The sequence below is a fragment of the Suncus etruscus genome, chromosome 1 (genome assembly GCF_024139225.1).
Source record: "Suncus etruscus isolate mSunEtr1 chromosome 1, mSunEtr1.pri.cur, whole genome shotgun sequence".
In the NCBI taxonomy this organism is placed as follows: Eukaryota; Metazoa; Chordata; class Mammalia; order Eulipotyphla; family Soricidae; genus Suncus; species Suncus etruscus.
Genome location: NC_064848.1, coordinates 156,116,746 through 156,136,444, shown reverse-complemented (window position 1 = coordinate 156,136,444; position 19,699 = coordinate 156,116,746). Strand labels below are relative to the sequence as shown.

The following is a 19,699-nucleotide window of genomic DNA, read 5'->3' as shown; positions in this document are numbered from 1 at the left end:
CTTCTCCCAAAGACCTATATTTTCAGGTTCATATCTGGAGAGAAGGTGTGGCTTTTAATTTTTGCAATCCCTTATTCTCCTACAGGTGCTATTGCTCAGCTGTCTAGGCCTCTAGAATGGGTTACTTACACAACAAGCAACCTTATACATTTGTGCCCTGTTTGGAATTGATCTCTGCTCTAAATCAAGGATCAGAACACTTTTATTGTTAGGTTTTAATCCTGAAATAATAGTGCTGCTGATTTCAAAAAAGAAAATAGAATGGGGGCCGGGCGGTGGCGCTAGAGGTAAGGTGCCTGCCTTGCCTGCGCTAGCCTTGGACAGACCTTGGTTCCATCCCCTGGCGTCCCAGATGGTCCCCAAGCCAGGAGGGACTTCTGAGCGCATAGCCAGGAGTAACCCCTGAGCGTCACCGGGTGTGACCCAAAAACCAAAAAAAAAAAAAACCAAAAACAAAAAAACAAACAAAAAAAAGAAAACAAACACCCCCCCCAAAAAAGAAAAAAAATAGAATGTATATTACCTCTCAGTGAGCACATTCAACGAGCACTATTTGACTTTTCAGGAGAAGTTTCCTCCAATTATTCTGCTGGAAATGCCTGAGACTTCTTTAAGAGGACAAGTCTTAAATAACCTGTTTCAGGAAACTGGGTCAGGGCCACTCCCTGGCCCCTCAAAATCAGGGAACCATTATTTTCCACTTCTCCCCTATACCTGATGGTCTGTGTTTTTTTTTTTTACATTGATGGGCTATCATAAAGAAAAGTGGTTTTACTGGCCCTTCTCTGACCACAACAGTGCATGCTAATTACAAGTCTGCTCAACAAGTGGAACTTGCTACTATAAATTATTTATTGTTACATATTTCAGAGCTGTGTAATGTAGTGTGATTCAGCTTACATAGGATTATTCCCAGGAATAATGACTGCCTCTTTAAATGCTTCAATACCCAGGTTGTTTAAGATTTGCTGCTGCAATTACAAGCCCTTCTGCAAAAAAGTTCTGAGTCAATATTTATCACTCACATAAGAACCCACTATGGCCTCTCAGGGCCGATGGCTTTAGGGAATAAAACTGGCCATGCCAATATTTAAGTTGCTTGAGGAGGAACATGCAGCACTTCATACAAATGCCTTTCATTTGCATGTCAACTATCATATTCCATGGAAGCAAACCACACACTAGTTGATACATGTACAGTTTTCACACCCTTGAATAAAAGAACACATGTATCTGGCGTCAGTATTCGAGGGTTACAGACTAATGAATTGTGGTAAATATATTTTACACATGTTGACTTTTTCCCAAAGAAGCCCTATCTTCACATGATGGTAGATACATATACCCACTTTATACAGGGAGTTCCAATGACTTTAGAATGAGCTACAGCAGTTTGCACCTTCATACTTAAGTGCTTTTCTGTTATGGACATCCCCCAATATGTAAAGACAGACAGTGGTCCAGCCTACACCAGTAAAACTTTTCAGTCATTCTGAAAGTAATGGCAAATTAAACATATCACTGGCATCCCATATAACCCACAAGGACAAGCTATAGTTGAATGAGCTCACAGAACTCTGAAAACTCAACTATTAAAATAAAGAAAAAGAGGGCCAGAGAGATAGCACAACGATAGAGCGTTTGCCTTGCACGTGGCTAACCTGGGATAAACCGACATTTGATTCCCAGCATCCCATGTGGTCCTCCAAGCTTGCCAGGAGTGATATCTGAGTGCAGAGCCAGGAGTAAACCCCCCAAATAAAAACAAAACAAAATAAACAAATAACCCAAAACATTATTTTTTACTAAACGTCTTAAATTTACCCTAAGGAAAGCCCTAGACAGCTACAGAAAGACACTTTAAAGAAGATGTTCAGGCATAAAACTATTTACCTACTTGTGTAAAAATGTATAATGAATGGATTGCTGGTAATCTTCTTATTTGAGGAAAAGGATATGCCATGTTTCTACAAATGGCAACCCTACCAGGAAACTCTGGGTCCAACTATACCTCGTCAGAAGCAAGGTTCTCACAAATGGAAAAAACGCAGACACAAATTTACACAAATAAGAGTGTAAATCTTCCCTCAGAACTAACACAGATCATTCAAAAAACAGGAAACTAATTGTGACCTAAACAGGTAAATGGGTTAATAAGCTGACACCACACTATGAGGTAGAGATTATCCGGAGTGGAAATGACCAATTCCAGAATTTCACTTCTGTAGATTAGGAATTGGTCTTTCTCTCACCAGATTCCATAATTTAGGAAACACTTGTTACATGAACTCAATGCTACAATGCTGTAAAATATTCCTGTTTGATTGATTACTTTTTTTCAGGGGCACACTCTGTGGTGCTCAAGATTTACTCGCACTCAGAAATAGCTCCTGGCAGGCTCCAGGGACCATATGGTATGCCAGGAGTAGAACCAAGGTTGTCTGCATGCAAAACAAATTTCCTACCCCTGTGCTATTGCTCAGGGCCCTGACTGTTTTTTTTTTTGCTTTTTTTTTTTGGTTTTTGGGTCACACCCAGCAGTGTTCAGGGGTTACTCCTGGCTCTACACTCAGAAAAGGTTTGGGGGACCATATGAAATGCTGGGATTCGAACTACCATCCTTCTGCATGCAAGGTAAATGTCTTACCTTCATGCTATCTTTCCAACCCCTGACTGATTACTTTTACCAGAATCATTATAAGAAGGACTTTAATAGATCAAATCTATTGGTACATAAGTGCAAGGTGGCAGAAGAGTTTGGTAAGGTTATAAAAGCCTTATGAGAAAGACAGCACGGGTACATCAACCCAAAAGACTTTAAGATGACCATTGGAAAGATAAATCATCAGTTTGCAAGAGAGTCAACAGGATCCACATGAACTATTAATATTCTTTATGGAGGGTCTTCATCAGGACTTGAACAAAGCTGCTATGCAGAATAGTAATATAGAGGAAAATAGAGATCATCTTGTTGACTCAAAAGCTGTAAAACAAGCTTGTCAGAGACACAAGCAGTTTATTGAGTTTATTATTGCTACACTTTTTCAAGGCCAGCTTAAATCTACAATTCAATGGCCCATCTGCACCAAGAATCTCAGACATCAGAAATCTTTTGGGCCACACCCAGCAGTGCTCAGGGGTTACTCCTGGCTATCTGCTCAGAAATCGCTCCTGGCAGACACGGGAAACCATATGGGACGCTGGGATTCGAACCTACCACGTTAGGTCCTGGGTTGGCTGCTTGCAAGGCAAAGGCCTCTGTACTATCTCTCTGGCCCCAGACATCAGAAATCTTTACTCATTTATCCTGGCTTTTGACATCTGCAGATAAATGCAGGTTGCAAAATTGCTTTAAGTGTTTTTTAAAGAAGAAGAACTAAAATACAATAATAGGGTTTTTGCAGCTATTGTTACACACAGCAAGATTCCTTAAAAAGTACAGAAATAATGGAAACTACCACTTATGCTCTAATACATTTGAAATGCTTCTTCTACAAGGGCAACAAATGGAAGGAAAAAAAAAAACCTACAGACCTACATAGTCCTTCTTTAGAAAACCTTGAGCTATCACACTTCACTATAGTCCCTAAAAACAATACAAATAAATAAATAAACAAAGAATACAAATTATTTTGTCTTGAACCATTATGGTAAAATGGAAAAGGGTCATTGCACAGCCTATTGTAAAAACACGGCAAGAAAACAGTGGTTTAAATTTGATGATAAGCAATTTCAAAAATAGCTAACTCGTCTGTAAATTCTTAATTTGCTTTTATACTTCAAAGAAACTTGCTGCTTGAATGCAGCTGTTTAAATTAGCAGATATTTAACTGAATTCTCCATAGATATGTCTGTGATAATGTTCTAACATTTTTACCTACTGAAAAACAGCTGCAGGATGCAGATTCCCAACATAGTGTTGATTATTAGAATGTTTCAGTGTCTTAATTTCTATTCTAATATGTTTGTAATAATCTTTAATGCTTCTATTAACAATGATCAGTGGAGATATAGTTTGGATACCCTAGTTTCCCTTTACAGTGATATTTTCCATTGGACTCCTAATACAGTGCTTATTATGATGTCCTTTTTTTTTTTTTTTTTTTTTTTTGGTTTTTGGTTTTTGGGCCACACCTGGTGGTGCTCAGGGGTTACTCCTGGCTGTCTGCTCAGAAATAGCTCCTGGCAGGCACGGGGGACCATATGGGACACCGGGATTCGAACCAACCACCTTAGGTCCTGATGGGCTGCTTGCAAGGCAAACACCGCTGTGCTATCTCTCTGGGCCCTTATTATGATGTCTTAACAAATATTTTAAATAGTTCATTTTCCATTTGTTTTTATCTGCATATATCTTATAATGTCTCTCTTCCCAGAGATCCTTGGATAAAGCATCTGAATGCCATAGATTTTTTTTTACAGTGCTCATCACTATATCCATTAGTATTCTAGCCTTAAATATTATGATTGTTTTAAGAATGTTCTATGCATGTTTTAAACCAGGAAGCCTTTTTTTTTCAGCAAAGTTCTCCATCAATGTTGATTACTCCAAGGAACTAGTAAACTTTTTCTTTTATTTTTTTAATTTTTTCTTTTTTGTCAGGCATACTATGCCACTGTGCCAGGAAATAAAGTTCTGAGAGTGAGAAAGTGAGAAAGGGAAGAGGGACAGAAGGGAGGGAAAGGAGGGAGAAAGAAGAGGGGGGACTAGAGAAGGGGAAGAGGACAGAAGTAGAGAGCTAGTAAACTTTTTCACTTGACATCCTGACTTTATATTTTGAAGCACTGTGACTCATTTCACCTGGGTCAATTTTTCCTATGGATCGATCCTTTTGTTTGTCTATGTGTGAGTGTATGTGTGGTGGCCACTCTAGATTTAATGTTTGTTGGTATTATAGGTAATGTCTGTTTACATTGTATTTAGCCCTTCTTTTTTGTATATAACCATTTCTTTTTCTTGGGAAGAACATGTTATCACTGCTGCTGCAGGGGTCGCAGTGGTGCTTATGGTACCACTTCAGTATAAATTTGAAGGATCAATATAAATCAGCCCAGCTTGACTTGCTATGGATAGCAGGCTGTATGAAAAGTGGGACCCAGGCAGCACCATTGGCATGTGAATTGCTCATGGTCCTTTGTAGTGACTTATCCTGTCTCCTGCTCTTTGTCATCATTCTGGCTGCTGCTGCTGTTGGGAGTCACTCGAATCTTTGAACTGCGAGTCATCCTCAAAGAAGAAGGCAGGCACATTGCGGTTGCTGATGTGATCTCAGTGGGCAATTTCTACCACTTCATTTCACCATAGACTGTTGCTCACAACTGGTTTCAGCTATTGAGAGATACTCGAATCTAGGACATTTCCTGATCAGTGAATGCTGCGAGTCATTTTTTTCAGACTCCACATGTGTTGCAGACTGAAATTGGGATCTGGAATTTATCTACTCTCTTCAGACTAGCTCAAAGAACTTACGGGTTATGAATACTCTCTTTGTATCTCTTTAACATGTATATTTTCTATGGTATATTATATATATTATATTTTATATATATGGTATTTTCTATGGTATATTATGCTTTTCCCTTTTTATTTAGATTTGCTAGTAGAAAGTCTTAGAGTAGCGATAGTACCCATGAAGTCTTTGTCCTTTTGATAGAAACAGGATAGGAATTGTTTGGTTTATTATCTTCTCCTTAGGCCCAATAGTATCCTATAGCACCATTCCTTTTGCATAGGTGCATTAAAATCGGAAAATGTTAGAAACTAAGAGGAGTTATTACCCATTAGGGATGAGAACTCAGTAACTTCTTGCTACAGGGGTCTTCCACCCTGAACATTTGCCTTGGTGATTTGACTTAGGTTTTTTTTTTTTTTTTTTTTTTTTTTTTTTTTTTGGTCACACCCAGCAGTGCTCAGGGGTTATTCCTGTCTCTACACTCAGAAATTGCTCCTGGCAGGCTCGGGGGACCATATGGAATGCTGGGATTCAAACCACCATCCCTCTGCATGCAAGGCAAATGTGCTATCTCTCTTGTCCATTGACTTAGGTTTTATTCCCTTGGAAATAAGCTGTTTACCCCTGAACCTTGGATCCAGCATGGTTCTCTGCACCTACACTAGGAATCAACATCTACCAGTACAGACCCTGAATCTGTACCAACTGGCCACAGCCTGGTCTTTCCTCTCAATATCTAGAAAAGTTCTGGAGATTAGAGTCTCTCCCAACCCCAAGAGGGCTAGGACAGACCCTCTTCTAACAAGACACACCTACAGAGGATGAAAGACCCAAGACCACCTTCTGGCTCATTATTTTGATTTGACCTTTGCATCTTTACATTTGCCAAGCCTAGGTAACCCTGACGTTACAGTGAGACCGTAAAGGCAGGTTGGCCTAGAAAAACTGGAGATTGTCTAGGAATAAATGGATTTGTTTTGGCACTTACTTGCCCCAGGATGGGTTAACATGCTAACCTGACAGTGAAAACTGTGTCCTGGGATCTTGAAGAAAGACTATGAGGTTAGACAAATTTGTGTGCCTAGAGCCTGTAGATGATGTGAAGGCAGGATGCTTCATGGGTAGTGAATATGAATTATTTTGTTTTGTTTCTATAAAGTCAATTAGGGGGAGATGTTGGATTACTGGTCCCACCCTAATCAATGTTAATACATCACCCTAGGGTATGATCTGGTGATGGGATTATTGAATTGTTCCCTACTTGGTATTCCTCTCCCACCCTAGGGTGTAGCCTGGTTCTTGTCAATAAAAGCAAGGGTCTGAGGAAGGCAGGCACTCAATTCTTCAGTCTTCCTCCACTAAGCTGCTCATAAAAAAAACTTCTGCAGATATATATATATATATATATATATATATAATATATATATATATATATAAAGTTTGAAAATAAGTTTGTTAGAACATTCTTATAATAAGTAGTGTAGTAAGATTCTATAGTATCCAAGTTCTTTTTCCATTGGCTTCTGTGGGTGGGCAAAGACATTAGAACATTTTAGCAGACATAATTTGAGAATAAGTTGCTAAATATACACAAACACCACAGCAATAGAAAAGCATTTACTAGGATAGCTGAATTAAAATTAAACATTAAAATTAAAATGTAATTAAAATTCTAACAACATTATGCATTTCCCCGGGACTATGCAAACTAATATTAAACCATGAGAGTTGAATACATAATAATCTGTTTGCAGTTTTGGAGCCAAACCTGCCAATACCTAGGGTTACTCCTGGCTCTGCTCTCAGATCACTCCTGATGGTATTCAGGGAACCATATATGGTGTTGTGATTGAACCAGGGTCAAATGCTTAAAAGTCCATCATTCTATCTGCTGTACTATCTATCTCCAAGAGCTAGATTTGTCTATCTCTTGATCCCAGATTTCTTCATTTACTCTGTCCGACACTTTACCTAGTTCACATCTCTTTTTACTTGCATTTGGAACAAGCTTTCTTAAACTGGTTTATAGGATTTTTTGAACATTTTCTCTGTATTTCCAACAAAATAGCTTGTTAAAATGTAATCTTGATCCATCTTTACTTCTTTCTTTCTTTCTTTCTTTCTTTCTTTCTTTCTTTCTTTCTTTCTTTCTTTCTTTCTTTCTTTCTTTCTTTCTTTCTTTCTTTCTTTCTTTCTTTCTTTCTTTCTTTCTTTCTTTCTTTCTTTCTCTTTCTTTCTTTCTTTCTTCTTCTTCTTTTTCTTCCTTCCTTCCTTCCTTCCTTCCTTCCTTCCTTCCTTCCTTCCTTCCTTCCTTTCTTTCCTTCTTCTTCTTCCTTTCTTTCTTTCCTTTCTTTTCTTTTCTTTTCTTTCTTTCTCTCTTTCTCTCTTTCTTCTTTCTCTTTCTTTCTCTTTCTCTTTCTTTCTCTCTTTCTCTCTCTCTTTCTTTCTTTCTTTCTTTCTTTCTTTCTTTCTTTCTTTCTTTCTTTCTTTCTTTCTTTCTTTCTTTCTTTCTTTCTTCCTTCCTTCCTTCCTTCCTTCCTTCTCTCTCTCTTTCTCTTTCTTTCTTTCTTTCTTTCTTTCTTTCTTTCTTTCTTTCTTTCTTTCTTTCTTTCTTTCTTTCTTTCTTTCTTTCTTTCTTTCTTTCTTTTCTCTTCTTTCTTTCTTTCTTTCTTTCTTTCTTCTTTTCTTTCTCTTCTTCCTTCCCCCCTTCCTTCCTTCCTTCCTTCCCTTCCTTCCTCCTTCCTTCTTTCTTTGTTCTTTCTTTCTCTTTTTCTCTTTCTTTCTCTTCCTTTCTTTCTTTCTTTCTTTCTCCTTCCTTCCTTCTTTCCTCCTTCCTTCTTTCTTTGTTCTTTCTTTCTCTTTTTCTCTTTCTTTCTCTTCCTTTCTTTCTTTCTTTCTTTCCTTTCCTTTCTTTCTTTTCTTTCTTCTTTCTTTCTTTCTTTCTTCTTTCTTCTTTCTTCTTCTTCCTTCCTTCCTCTTCCTCCTTCCTTCCTTCCTTTCCTTCCTTCCTTCCTTCCTTCCTTCCTTCCTTCCTTCCTTCCTTCCTTCCTCTCCTTCCTTCCTTCCTTCCTTCCTTCCTTCCTTCCTTCCTTCCTTCCTTCCCTTCCTTCCTTCCTTTCTTTTCTTTTTCGGTTTTTGGGCCACACCCGGCAGTGCTCAGGGCTTACTCCTGGCTATCTGCTCAGAAATAGCTCCTGGCAGGCACAGGGGACCATATGGGACACCGGGATTTGAACAAACCACCTTAGGTCCTGAGTCAGCTGCTTGTAAGGCAAACACCACTGTGCTATCTCTCCGGCCCCCATCTATACTTCTATTGGATGAATTTCTGTTGTCCTTAGGATAAGCAGTTTTTTAACCTGATTCTCTGTTTTCAACCCAACTCTTACCTGTACCTGGTCCTCCCCACTGCCCCTGCCCCACCTGAATCTTCCTTACTTTTTTTTTTGTTAATTTTTGTATCTTTGTGCTCAGAGGTTCCCTTCTCAGAGACCTTCTTGATATCCCTGCACCAGCTCCTTTCCTGGAGTACTGTGGACTTTCTTCTCTCACTCCTCTGTCTTGTTTAATCCTAGACTATAAGAGAAGAAAGGGACCTCTCTCTCTAGTGGTTCTTCTAACCTGACAAGTGTCCAACATACAGTTGATGCTTCATGAGTATTTCCTGTCTGGGTGGCAAGTTCATATATGGCTTGGAGCCAGGTGAACATAGAATTGGCGTGATAAATCTGTTCTGAGCCATCATGGTCCAGGTTCCGGAAGGGTAAGAGCTTATTTTCAAAATTAATCAGGTGCCACTGAATATCTTTCCATAGAACTTTCTTCTTCAAGGTTGCTTTAATTCCAATCACCAGAGACTGGAGACCAGGGGGAGAAGGCTCCAGGGATCAGAGTTAAGCTCCACTTGGCATTTGTTTATTCAGCAGATGTTGATAAATGAAAGCCAAGGTAATGAGCTGTAATTTAGCTTCTCCAGGCTTGATTAGAACCATCGTTGGCTAAACATTTCAGATTTCAGTCCCCGGAATGCTACATCACTGTTTTAGGGGAAGGAGCAAGATCTGTGTCACCAGGAGACCACCTGGCCCTTTTTCTTCACTAGTACCACAAGAATGGAAAAAAGCCCAACCACAATCATGTTTGTAATTAAGGTGTTTAAATAAAGATATATAAAAAGAAGAGAGAATGGAAAAAAAGAAAATCAAATTTTCTTAGGAAGAACATTGCAGAGAATCTAGCTGGTTGATCTCAGTGCAGAATCTTTTGTACTCCACAACAAAGCATGCTGAGAGTGGCTTGCCTAATGCTGGGACCTTCAATACAGGAGGACAGCTTGGCCATGACTAACTTTCTGGGCTCTACCCTATCCTGGTGTCCATAAACAAAGTGGACTCACTACTCTAGGGGTGACAACATGCTCTTGGGCACCTTGGGCTACCTGGGGTCAGAGGCAGAGTCTTGACCATACCTTTCCCACTGCTGTTTGCATATTGAAAATCTCAGTGGATTCTGCTGATCTGACCATGGCAGAATCACTGCTCTCCTATCCCAGTTGACAGGATTCCACCGTGCTGATTTTCATCTGTGTTGTATACTGCAAACATGGGGATTCCCTTTACCAGGTAAGTGTCTATGAAGGCTTGTACTGATAGTAGGGTGCTGGGCATGATGGCAAGCCAGGAGGCTGATTAGTAGCTCTGGCACTTTGTGGGTGACAGATGATAAACGGTTCATAGCAATTGCTTCCCACTGCCACTCCCTCCTACTCCCCCTTGGAAGGCACTGGGCCATTTCTAAGACAGGTTTTCTGAGGCTCCAGATTTGCTCTGCCCCAAGGACACGAGAAAAAACCCCACAACCTGCCCCCTGTCTCCTCTGTAGTTTTCCTCTGGGCCAAAGAATTCCATTCCGAGATTTGTTTGTTTCCTTCTGTTACTTTATCCAACAGACTTACACTGGCCTGAAGGAGGGTGACTAAGGGGAAATGGAGTATTTTCAGCCGGGATCCATCACAGTTGCCGTATCAAGTATCTCTTAGGGGCAGTAGATTTCATGACAGGTGTGTTTTTATTCAGGAAATTAATGCACTTGATTTAAAGGGCTGGACTTCCTTCTGAAAATATTTCCCTTCCTCTCCCTCCTGCCTCCATTCACCATGTGGGCAATCTACTAAGAAGGTGACCATTTCCCTCATGGAGAAGCCATTAAACCATATGCTAGAGACTTGGTTTCTGTCTCTGTCTTTTTATTTAATGACTATGTGAATTCACCAATTTAGGGTTTAGGGCTTTTATTGAGGTGGTTTTCTTTTTCTAACAGAAACCCATTTTGCTCTACCAGGAGAGTTGGGGTGGAGACAGAGGCAAAATAGTCTGAGTTGTGGGAATTTGTGGCCTTCCAGGTGGAAACTTAAGGAAACACCCACCATTCTGGGTCTGCATTCTTCTAGGCAAGAGTCGTGAGAGCGAAGACATGGGGTAAAAGGGGCTGTGCTGTGAGGTCTTTTCTAAAATTGTGTTGCCATATAGATCAAGTCTACTACCCTAAACATTCTAAAAAATTATACAGAAAAAAACCTATATGGTTTAATAAATGACCAAACTAATGCTTATGTATAGATTTCAAAAATAAAATGGTAATAAAATACATTGAACAACAGTTTTCCCTCCCATACCGTAAGCTGGAAGAAACTTCCCTTCCCTCTTTTTATCTATTTCACTTTGTGTTGCTCTCATATTTCTAACTCATTGTGTTACTCTTCTTTCTCTGTCTACTCTTTGTATCTGATCATTGATTTTCCACAACAGGAAGGTGAGAGCTTGTTTTACACTGTTATTCCTGTCACTTTATTTTCAATGGCCCCCAATATGACCATACACTGTTTTTGGCTCATGTAATGCTCAGTGTTTATTTTATTATAACAAGGCAAAGAGTATTCACATCAAATGTTCTCCAACTAATTTCTCATTTTCTCTTTAACAGAGGGTGGAGATTTTAAAACATGGCCTCACATTTTTTGGCTCTACTTTCTTGAAGAGAAAAAAACTCACTTAAACATAGTGACTCAGTTCTAAGGAATAAAATGTAGCTTGACAGCTGAATCTTGGTGATCCATCTTTTCTCTCTCTCTCTCTACCTCTCTTTCTCTCTCTTACACACACACTCTCTCTCATTGACTCTGTTTCTGTCTTCCTCTGTTTCTCACTCTGTTTCTCTCTCTGTTTTGAACCACACCTGACAATGTTCAGAAATTACTACTGGCTCTGCATTCAGGAATTACTCCTGGTAGTACTTAGAGAACTATATGGAATGCCAAAGATTGAACCCAGGTTATATGCATGCGAAGCAAGCACCTTACCTGCTGTACTATTTCTCTATCCCCTTTCCTTTCTTTCTTGAGGACCCATAGATTATCAGTAAAAAGAAACTTGGGGGGCCGGCGAGATAGCATGGAGGTAAGGCATTTGCCTTTCATGCAGAAGGATGGTGGTTTGAATCCCGGCTGCCTGCCAGGGGCGATTTCTGAGCATAGAGCCAGGAGTAACTCCTGAGCGCTGCCGGGTGTGATAAAAAGAAAAGAAAAGAAAAGAAACTTGGGTAATCTGAAGCCAACAGGAGGAGGGAAGGAGGGGAAGTGAGGGAAAGAGAGAAGGGGAGAGGAGGGAAGAAGATGTGAGAGGAAAGGAAAGGAAGGAGATTTTCCCCTGCTGTTAGTTGTTCTGGCATCATGTAGAATTGACATCTATGGGACATCCCATCTCAACCTTAAATATTCTGAGTTCCTGGCATAAACTCATTTTTTGGTGTCTTCCCTCAGCCCTCTTGTAAAATGTTCTTTTAGCCAATGTTGCCCATACCTATCTTTCCCTTTCCTTTCCTTTATTTATTTATTTATTTTTTGGTGACATGCATGTCTAGTGATGTTCAGGAGCTATTCCTGGCTTAGTTTTCATGGGACAATAACATGCATTGCAAGTGCTTCAGCCCTTTCAATGATCTCCTCAGCCCAATGAGCATCTTTTTTAACCTAAACTAAAACATCACCATTTAATTTGCAACAAAATTCCCCGAACATTGCCCGAATGGCCTGGTTCCTTGCATCGAGCTGCTTGCTGTGTTGACTGAGAAGCTAGAAGGACCCTAAGAACTGGTTGGAGACTCTGAACAAACAGATATTAAACAAATAGGCAAAGGGATATTTTATATATCTATACAAAAAGAGATCTAGTTCTGTGTTTGTTCATCACAACATAGAAATAGCTCAGACTCAAAATGTTAGATGTCCCCTGGCTGGATGCTGACTCTGCCTTTGGCCTGGCACATCCCAGAGGCAGGACTCAATCCTCCGTGGGCCTTGGTTTCTTCATCTGTCCAGTGAACATATAATAATAGTGCTGAACTTAGAGACTTGCTGTGGGGATTGAAAAGCTAATCCACATGAAGTGCCTTGCCTGGCACTTGGTGTTAAAATAAATGCCAGCTAGAACTGTTATTATCTTTCTCAGTTTAAACTCTCGCACAATGTTGTCGCTCTAGCACAACTGGACATGAGGACTCTTAGGGGTATGAAGCTTTTCAAATGGCTGAGACAGAGGAAATGTGATCTTCTTGATTTTGTTTGTGACTCCTACTCAAGCACATAGCAACCGAACAACATAGCAACTAATATAGAGTGATTACATTGGCCTCAAGTCGGTCAACATGTATTTATATAAAATGTCTTTCCAACTTAAAAACATATGCTTGAGTAGTTTTTGAACCCATTATGGTAAAAGTGGCATTAAAAAATGTTTCTGCTCAAAGTACTCTCATTACAAATTTATAAACTGATCACACTCCATTTTTTGCTACTTCACAGATGGCCACTAGATTGTGACCATAGTGCCCCCTAGTGGAAGATGGCCCTTTCCTGAAGGTAGGTAGTACTTGGATTTCAAAAAGGATTCTGTTTATTATTTTTTATTCTGTTTATTACTTATTATTTGTAACTTAGTCTTCCTTGAAGACAGACTTTATTCATTGTATACACCATTATGCATTTAATTTCTTTAATTTTTGAGGATAGGGATTCCCAAGAGATGCTCCAGGGTCCCAGGCCAGCTCAATTTGCTGGGTGGTTTGATCAGTGTTAGGGCTGGGGAAGCTTTGCTATCCTGCCCTGCAGTATAGATTGGAACTTGTAAGGCCATATAGTTCCAGGAGTTTAAGTAATTGGTTTCCCTAATTCCTGTAACATCTCCCAACTCCTACAAATCTTTTTTGTTGCTTGGGGTCCACATCTAGCAGTGTAAAAAGGTTATCTCCTGGGGCCGGGTAGGTGGCGCTGGAGGTAAGGTGTCTGCCTTGCAAGCGCTAGCCAAGGAAGGACCGCGGTTCGATCCCCCGGCGTCCCATATGGTCCCCCCAAGCCAGGGGCGATTTCTGAGCACATAGCCAGGAGTAACCTCTGAGCGTCAAACGGGTGTGGCCCAAAAACCAAAAAAAAAAAAAAAAAAAAAAAAAAGGTTATCTCCTGGGGTGGTGCTTGGGATGGCTCTCTGTGGTGTTCAGGGATTAAACTGGACCTTCTGCATCTGCTCCAGTCCTCAGAATTATCTCCAGACACTTACAAACTTATTTGAAAAATTACTCATCTTACTTTCAATAATTTGGATTAAGAGGCTACAGTAGAAAATAGGCCTAGGGGGTAACACAGAGAGCATATAATAGTTTAAAAAATTGCCTTGCATGCAGATGATGCTGTTTCAATCCCCTGTATAGTGCCCTGAGGACTACCAGGAGTGCTACTTGAACAAAGGGTATAGGCCAGTTGTTCTGCACAGGTGCTGCAGTTAGAGCCTAAGAAAATGCTCTGAAATCATCTTTCTGTGCCAGCCCCTGTTGAAGTTTTCCATGACTGGATGTACTATTGATTCCAAAGGGCATTACAACCTTCAAAGATGCCACTTTGGTGTAAGGATTATTTTGACCTAATAGTAATTGATAACATTTGCAGGAAAAACATCTTGTCCTATATCTACCTAAAACAGGGTATACATTTCTCTTAGGAAGGTACTCTTCTGTACCAGAAGATGATCCACTATGTCATCAGAGATTGGGGGTCTCATTGAGATGAGTCTTAAGAAACAAAGTTAATTAAAATAACCCATGTTTCCCACATTGCCAGTCATCTTCCTACAATCGATCACTCCAAAAAATCCCAATCCCTTTACCCCTCTTAAGTCACGTCTCCACCCTGAATTATCCTTTGTTAAAATGACATAATAAGCCTCACAAGTCTATCTGTTGCTTTGAGTTTTAACCTTTCCAGGAGGCTGAAAACCCTATGTAATACGATTAATAACCTCAACAAAAATTGATTGCCTTTTCTCCTGCTAATCTGTCCTTATCCATTTCCTATTTGCTGAACACCAAAGAGTAGAGGATGAATTGTTCTTTCCTTCTGTTCCCAGCTGGAAAGTTTATCATGACATTGGCAGGAGATGGATCAGCAGTCCTTGCTGTATCTTTCAGAAGAGCATCTTGCAGCTGTTTTGTCTCTTGAGCGTTACTACCTCATCCAATTCAGCTGCTTCAGCTGCCATGTCTGACAAGTGGCCAAAGGCAAGAACCCAACCATATAAAGAGCTCAGGACATAAAACTTTACCAAGTCTCATCTTGACTTTCAAGTGGCTTTATGTGCTCTGTGAAATGTTAATCCTACAAGGTGAAATCCAAGCCGGTTAATCCTCAGTGTTACCAGAGCCAGTGGTGATGGTGAGCAATGGGACACTAAATTTCTTTTCCTAAAATACAAGGGGTCTATTCAACAAATTCACTGTCGCAGCACAAAAAGCTATTCGAGTATCAAATCAACAAAGGGAACTGGTCCAAGCGCACAGACAATTTGTGGTTTATGTTCGGCTTCCTGTGGAAAAATGAACTCAAAGGAGAACAGTGGTGGGACATAGCCAGCACCCACGAAGGGGTAGCATTTCTCAAACTTTAGTTTTAATTCAGCAGGTTTGGGGAATCCACAGTTAAGTAAGGTGCTTGGGACCTGAGATATAATACTGAGGTTAAAGCACTTGCTTTGCATGCAGCTAACTCTGGTACAATTTTTTTTGTACGAAGACCTGAGCACTGCCAGGTCTTATTTCTGAGCACAGCTGGGTGTGTCCTTTGCCAAAAGGCAGCAGCCTAATGTTTCTGCAGATTATTGGGGGGGGGTTTCCCATTTTCTGATGTTATCAACAATCAATAACAGGTGCTATAAAAAACTTTAGGAGCACAAAGTCATGACAAATAGTGAAAGAAGAATAGAATTACTTTTTTTGTTTGTTTGTTTTTTTGGGCCACACCCATTTGATGCTCAGGGGTTACTGCTGTCTAAGCGCTCAGAAATTGCCCCTGGCTTGGAGGGACCATATGGGACGCCGGGGGATTGAACGGGGATTGAACCGCGGTCGCGATCTTTCTTTGGCTAGCGCTTGCAAGGCAGACACCTTACCTCTAGTGCCACCTCGCCGGCCCCGGAATTACTTTTTTAAGACTTGTCTTAATTAGACTTGGCTCACATATTAGCAATGACCATTTATAGATAATCAAACATATGTTTAGCATCTTAAACTGTACATTTAAATACAGCATTAAGAAATAATTATTATATATGCAATTAAAAAGATGGTAATTAACAATGAACACAATTAAGAAATAATTAACATAATTTTACCTTACTTTACTAATTTTTTTTTTTTTTTTTTTGGTTTTTGGGCCACACCTGGTGGTGCTCAGCGGTTACTCCTGGCTGTCTGCTCAGAAATAGCTCCTGGCAGGCACGGGGGACCATATGGGACACTGGGATTCGAACGAACCACCTTTGGTCCTGGATCGGCTGTTTGCAAGGCAAAGGCCTCTGTGCTATCTCTCTGGGCCCACTTTACTAATTTTTACCTATCTTTAGATATATATACATATGTTGTGTGAAATTATTCTCTATAAAATGTGTTGAATACAACATTTAAATAAAAATAAAAACCTCTCAAGGGGAAAAACACCTCAGACATTACTGTTTTTAGAAGATTCTGGTGTTTCATTTTTGGTTTTGGTTTTGGTTTTTGGGCTACACCTAGCAGTGCCTGGAGCTACTCCTGGTTCTATACTTAGAATTACACCTGGCATTGCTTGGGAAATAATATGGGATATCAGTGATCAAACCTGGTGGCTGTATTCAAGGCCAACACCAAATCTGTTGTGCTATTATTGGTCCAATTCCAGATTCTGGTATTTTTGTTAGGATATATAAACAAGTTTAAATTAAAACTTTTGGCATGCATATATTTTAGCTATTTTATTTTATTTTATTATTTTATTTATTTTATTTTATTATTTTATTTATTTTATTTTATTATTTTATTTTATTTTAGGGAAGGGGTTGCCCCAAATAGTACACTGGATGACTGGGACAGCTCTCCTGGTGATGCTCTGCCAACTAGATCAATGCTCACACAGGTTAATGTGTCAACTAGATTCAGGCATAGTGGTTTCAGGGGCTACGAGGATCACTCAGCCTGTCTCAGGGGTCTTTCAGTGCCTCCCTCCATCAGTGCTGGTGTTTGGTACAAGTTGGATAGAGATTTGAACTCAGCTTCTAGCACATGCAAATATTGTTACTGACCTCTGAGTTGTCTTCTTTGACCTCTCATTTATTTTGGTTGTGAAATAAGTTTAAAGCAATTTGGGGGGCCGGAGTAATAGCATGGAGGTAGGGTGATTGCCTTGCATGCGGAAGGACGGTGGTTTGAATCCCGGCATCCCACATGGTCCCTGGAACCTGCCAGGAGCGATTTCTGAGCATGGAGCCAGGATAACCCTGAGCGCTGCCGAGTGTTACCCAAAAAAACAAACAACAACAACAACAACAAACCCAAACAATTTTGGGTTTAAGGTTGTTCACTTAACTCCTTGTTCAATACTCAGAATTCACTCCTGTCTGGGTTCAGGGGCAATCCTAGAATAAGTCCCAAACACTGATGAGTATTGCCCATCCCACACATTAAAAAATTAATTTGTAGGTAAGGTGCCTGCCTTGCCAGCGCTAGCCTTGGACGGACCGCGGTTTGATCCCCCGGTGTCCCATATGGTCCCCCAAGCCAGGAGCAACTTCTGAGCGCATAGCCAGGAGTAACCCCTGAGCGTTACTGGGTGTGGCCCAAAAACCAAAAAAAAAAAAAATTAATTTGTAGGTATCATTTTTCTCAGATGCAAAGAAACTTTTCCCCTTTCTTAGCTACTGGAGGCAGGGCTGACACTATTCTAGCAACTGTGAGACTGGTAGCAACAATGTTCTGACTGAGTCGCTACTTTTGAAAACCTAGAAATTCTCTTGAGAAAAGGTCTTGCAAGTTCTACAACTTACATGAGTGTGAGCATGAAAGAATGTTCAGTTAAAATATGTGTAATTTGTGACTTGATGTTTTCTTACTCAAGTCATCAGTAGACTATATTTTTGTTTACATTAGAGATATGATATATGAAACACGAATGTGTGTGTGTGTGTGTGTGTGTGTGTGTGTGTGTGTGTGTGTGTGTAGTGTTGGGTTACACACCTATCAGTGCTCGGGGGTATTTTTTTCCTGACTTTGTGATTAGGAGTAACTCTTGTTGGTGCTTGGGAGATCATATGTGGTGCTGGGAATTCAAACTAGATTCACAGCTGTACAAGACAGTCCAACTTTACTTTCCATTCTACATCTCACACCCCAAAGCATTCATTTTTAATCAAAGACTGACATTCAAAATTTCTTACAAGGCAAATAAAAAAGTTTTAAGAGATTATAATATAGTGTGTGTGGGTCTGATTCAGTGCTACTAAGGGGTTATTCTTAGTTCTATGCACCCTATCCTCTGCGTTATCACCCTATCATTCTGAGATTATAATAATTTATTTTGTGAATATCGCTAAATCTAGTTCTTCATTTAATTGTCAGATAACTAAGAAATCTATCTGAAAATAAAATAAAAATTGGAGGCTAAGGACTTTCATAAGAGATAAAAAATGTAGAAATAGTGCTTGCTTCAGCAGCACATATACTAAAATTGGAACGATACAGAGAAGATTAGCATGGCCCCTGCGCAAGGATGATACGCAAATTTATGAAGCATTCCATATTTTTTAAAAATATGTAGAAATAGGGCCCGGAGAGATTGCACAGCGGCGTTTGCCTTGCAAGCAGCCAATCCAGGACCTAAGGTGGTTGGTTCGAATCCTGGTGTCCCATATGTCCCCCGTGCCTGCCAGGAGCTATTTCTGAGCAGACAGCCAAGAGTAAGCCCTGAGCACCGCCGAGTGTGGCCCAAAAACCAATAAATAAATAAATAAATAAATAAAATAAAAATTAAAAAAATGTAGAAATAAACCAAATGGAGGCCAGAGAGATAGCACAGTGGTGGGGCATTTGCCTTGAATGCAGCCAATCTGGGAGGGACCCAGTTCAATTCCTGGCATCCCATATGGTCCACCAGCCTGCTAGGGACGATTTCTGATTGCAGAACCAGGAATAACGCCTGAGTGCCACTGGGTGTGACCCAAAAATCTATCAATCAAGTTTTTTTTTTTTAAGTAATAAACCAAATAGATGAATTTTTTTTTTTTTTTTGTGCACCGTTCCTGGAGGTACTGCAATACTGGGTCAATGCGTGGAGCGGATGGAGCAAGCTCCTCTTCCGACTCCCAGCTCCAAAAATCTATTTAATATATTGTCCTCGGATAGAGGACGTATCAGATATTAAACTGATAAGAACAGAGACTACACTTGATCTTAGCCAAAAGGACGAGAAGCGATGGACGAACTCTTGAACTAAACAAGCACAGTGGCAGGGTGTTTGCCTTGCACACAGCCAATCTAGAATGGATGGTCGTCCTTTGAATCCTGGCATCTCATATGATCCCCTGTGCCTGACAAAAGTGATTTCTGAGTGTAGAGCCAGCAGTAACCCCTGAGTGCTACCGGTTGTGATCCAAAAACCAAAAAAAGAAAAAGAAAAAAATTATTACAATATTTGAAATATAACATAATCAAATAAGCTTACACCAGAATAACAGTGACAAAAACAATTTTCCAACTTGAAAAGGCACAAAAAATGAATGGATAAAAGGAGACATACCTTTGAAAAAGTGAATAACCATTGGGAGAAGATGGGGCTGGAGTAGTGAAAATATGAGGAAAATCTCTTCTCATTGATGGCATTTACTCATCAGCATCAT

At 40.1% G+C, this 19,699-nt stretch overlaps 2 non-coding genes across 2 annotated transcripts; one reads left to right on the top strand and one right to left on the bottom strand.

Annotated features, from left to right (window-relative positions):
- Positions 1-18,501: 18,501 nt before the first annotated feature.
- LOC125996018 (U6 spliceosomal RNA) lies at positions 18,502-18,608 on the top strand. Its single transcript, XR_007491201.1, has one exon. It is a non-coding gene; the product is annotated as a U6 spliceosomal RNA (small nuclear RNA).
- A 478-nt stretch (positions 18,609-19,086) lies between these two features.
- Positions 19,087-19,277, bottom strand: LOC126033775 (U2 spliceosomal RNA). The gene has a single exon (XR_007504501.1). It is a non-coding gene; the product is annotated as a U2 spliceosomal RNA (small nuclear RNA).
- Between the last annotated feature and the right edge of the window lie 422 nt (positions 19,278-19,699).